General features: G+C 36.6%; 1 non-coding gene across 1 annotated transcript; it reads left to right on the forward strand.

Moving 5' to 3' along the window:
* Positions 1-2,497: 2,497 nt before the first annotated feature.
* LOC126016522 (small nucleolar RNA SNORA51) lies at positions 2,498-2,630 on the forward strand. The gene has a single exon (XR_007498317.1). It is a non-coding gene; the product is annotated as a small nucleolar RNA SNORA51 (small nucleolar RNA).
* Positions 2,631-3,558: the final 928 nt, after the last annotated feature.

Consider the following 3,558-nt stretch of genomic DNA (forward strand, 5'->3'; position numbering starts at 1 on the left):
GCCTTGAACATGATCATAAATGAAATAAGAGGTAGCTTTCTCACTATAAGAAAAAATACATGTAGGTTTTGAAGTCATGAAGTCACTTTATATATTCTCTTTTCCAGATGATAGTCTCATTAGAAAAAATTATCATATAATGACTTTTCTACCATAAACTGATTTCCTGTTCTACCATTGATGTGAAAATCATGTTAATTGATTGAAAGGGATGAAGGAAATAAAGGCATAATTTCTTGTAATGAGATGAGTCTAGGGATTCTAGATTTACTAAGAAATAAGAAAGATCAAAGTGAAAGTCTACAGAAGACTCCTGACAGAGCACGATTGAATTAGTGACACAGTAATATAAACCATTATTGATAGTTTGGGGGCATACATGGCAATATTTGGAAGTATATGTCAATGAAAGAGCATACAGAAATTTGATCCTATGGATTTTTGAATGTCCTCTCAGAGGAAATGCATCCATACATGAACAAGTTATTAACTATTTCTTGAATTAAACTGTAGTATAAAAATAGATGTAACATAGGAATAACCTATGATTTGCAAATTGATTCTATTTGAGTGCAGAGGCTTATGGAAGCATCATCACAGAGAAGCAAATGATTCAACAGGAATGTCTCTGCTCCAGTGTGAAGATTCTAAGTGTTCCTCATCCACAGGAAGTTTCTATTCCAGTGCAAAGACACTGAATGTCCCACATTCCAACATCTCAATGTTTTCACATTGAGTGGAGATGTCGGAATGTGGGACATTCAGTGTCTTTGCACTGGAATGTGAAAATATTGAGTGTCCCATATCCCCCAGAGAATCTCTGCTACACTGTAGAGATACTCAGTGACCCACACTCCCACTTCAGCAGAAGATACTGAATGTTCTCTATCCCCTCACTGAGAGCTGCAGTAGAATGTTTGAGTTTCTTGGACAAGAATGGAGAGGTGGGGCTGGAGAGATAGCACAGCGGTAGCTAGTTTGCCTGGCATGCAGTCGATCCAGGATGGGAGTTGGTTCAAATCCCAGCATCCCATATGGTCCCCCAAGCCCTCCAGTAGCGATTTCTGAGCACAGAGTCAAGAGTAACCCCTGAATGGCACCAGGTGTGACCCCCCCCCCCAAAAAATATAAAAAATGGGGAAGCACTTGTCTAAGAGGAGAGAGGACATTATCTTTGTTTCCCTGCTGGGAGAGAAATCTGTGAAATAATTAGTACACTTCTTTGTTAAAAAAAAAATAAATAAGTGAGCAGTAGAATTCATTCATTATTGTAATGATCGTTTGGGGCTATATTCCAGATTCTATTTGTTGAATCTGTGTACATATTGGACCTTGAAATAGGAATGGTTCCTGCAAGATTGAATCTAATAAAGCATAAATAAGATCTACAGACAAGAATTAAATCTAGATTAGAATAAGAGAAATAAATTATCATTATATTTGCTTCACTTGAATGAGTCTACCCCAAAGTCTACCAGCCATTGATTTGTGTTTTTTCTATAGTTATCTATATGTATGAAACCTATATAGGTTTGGATATGAATATGAAGATGGATATGTTATGAATATGGATATGTTTTTGTTTTGTTTTGTTTTTTTGGTCACACGGCAGAGCTCAGGGGTTACTCCTGGCTCCATGCTCAGAAGTAGCTCCTGGCAGGCTCGGGGGACCATATGGGATGATGGGATTCAAACCACCGTCATTCTGCCTGATAGGCAAATGCCTTACCTCCATGCTATCTTTCCAGCAAGATATGGATATGTTAATGCATCATAACAATTTTCCAACTTAATTATCCTAACAGAAATGAAAAACAAAGGCTCTGAGTTGAATGAGTTCATTTAGCCCACATATTAAAAGGTTAGAATAAGGTGGAAGTGATGGCTTTTTCAAAGCTACTGGAAGTTCAAAGTGAGATTAAAACACATCAATGATAGCATTAAAAAACTCCGTTAAACTGGAAAATTTGAATAGGTAAACTAAGAAAAGTGCTATTTCCCATGGAATTGTAAGAGCCTAAGATGGATGGAGCTTTCCATGTCAATTCGGCCACTGTGTGGGCTAGAACAGCACTATAGAGAACCAAGTGAGTAAGGCCCTTAGTGCCTGCCTCAGTGCTCCTTTGCTTCCTGAGCATCATCTGTGTAACTGTTTTTCTTTTCTGTTATAACATCTTCTGTAAGAACTTTTACTTTTTCTTGACTTACTAATCAGCAATTAAACATTTAGTGAAGAAACTTATTTTGTGTTTAACCTTATTATTCTCACTTAGGCTGAATAGGATTTTTTTAAATTTAAATTATGTTTAGTCCACAATGAAATTATAAAAGTATTCATGATGGAATTTCAGGCATTCAATGTTTCAACACTGTTTTCACTAGTGTCCACTTTCTTTCACCAGTGACCCCATTTGCCTCTGTCTCTACAACTGTCATTTTTTAAAATAAGATTTTCTTATTTTTGTAAATAATATATTTATTTAAGCACAATGATTATAGCCTCCCAATTCTTACCACAGGCTGTGTTCTTTACACTGACTGTATAGAGAGAGGAGGTACAGTAAATGCATCCCATATATACCTCAACCCAGGCCCTTTGCCTGGTCTGTATTTTAAATTGGGGGACAAAAAAACCCACCATGATTACAAATATATTTGTAGTTGGATATCAGTTATAGAAAAGAACACCCCCCTTCACTAGTACAACATTCCTACCACCAATGAATCCTTTCCCCTCCCTCTCACCTTGTTTTCAAGACATTCTATTTCTCTCACTCATTACATTGAATTACCATTGTTAATATAATAATTTCTCTAACTGCACTTACCACTCTTTGTGATAAGCTTTATATCATGGGCTGGTCCTTCCATCCCTCATCTCTATTGTCTCTGGGTATTATTACAATAATGACTTATTTTTCTTAAATCCCACAGATGAGTGAGACTATTCTTCATCTATCTCCCTCTGACTTATTTCACTCAGCATAATAGATTCCATGTTCACCCATGTATAGGAAAATTTCATGACTTCATTTTTACTGATAGCTGCATAATATTTTATTGTGTATATGTACCACAGTTTCTTTAGCCACTCATCTGTTCTTAGGAATCTGGGCTGTTTCCAAGTTTCTTGCTATTGTAAATAGTTCTGCAATGAATATAGATGTACAAAGAGCATTTTTGTATTGTGTTTTTGTGTTCTTAGGGTATATCCCTAATTGTGGTTATAGGACCCTAAGGTTTTCTCTTTCTCCATAAAAATTTCTGTTTTTGCTAAAACTGCTTCTGTATAGCCCTTAGTTAACTTGGTAGCTTGTGAAAAACTGGCCTTCAGATAAGAGTTGGAGATAAAGGAAGACTCTAGAAAATGACACCTATGTCCATGCACTCAGGATAGGCCTTAACAGATCAGCTTGTAACATCTGAATTATGTATCTTGTGATATTTGAATGGTGTATCCCTTTTACTTACTTCCTGGAGCTGTACATTCAGGTCTGATGCATGAGTACGCTTGACCATGGCTTATATATATCCTTACTCCCCCAGACTTGGGCCCTT

Source organism: Suncus etruscus, chromosome 8 (genome assembly GCF_024139225.1).
Source record: "Suncus etruscus isolate mSunEtr1 chromosome 8, mSunEtr1.pri.cur, whole genome shotgun sequence".
In the NCBI taxonomy this organism is placed as follows: Eukaryota; Metazoa; Chordata; class Mammalia; order Eulipotyphla; family Soricidae; genus Suncus; species Suncus etruscus.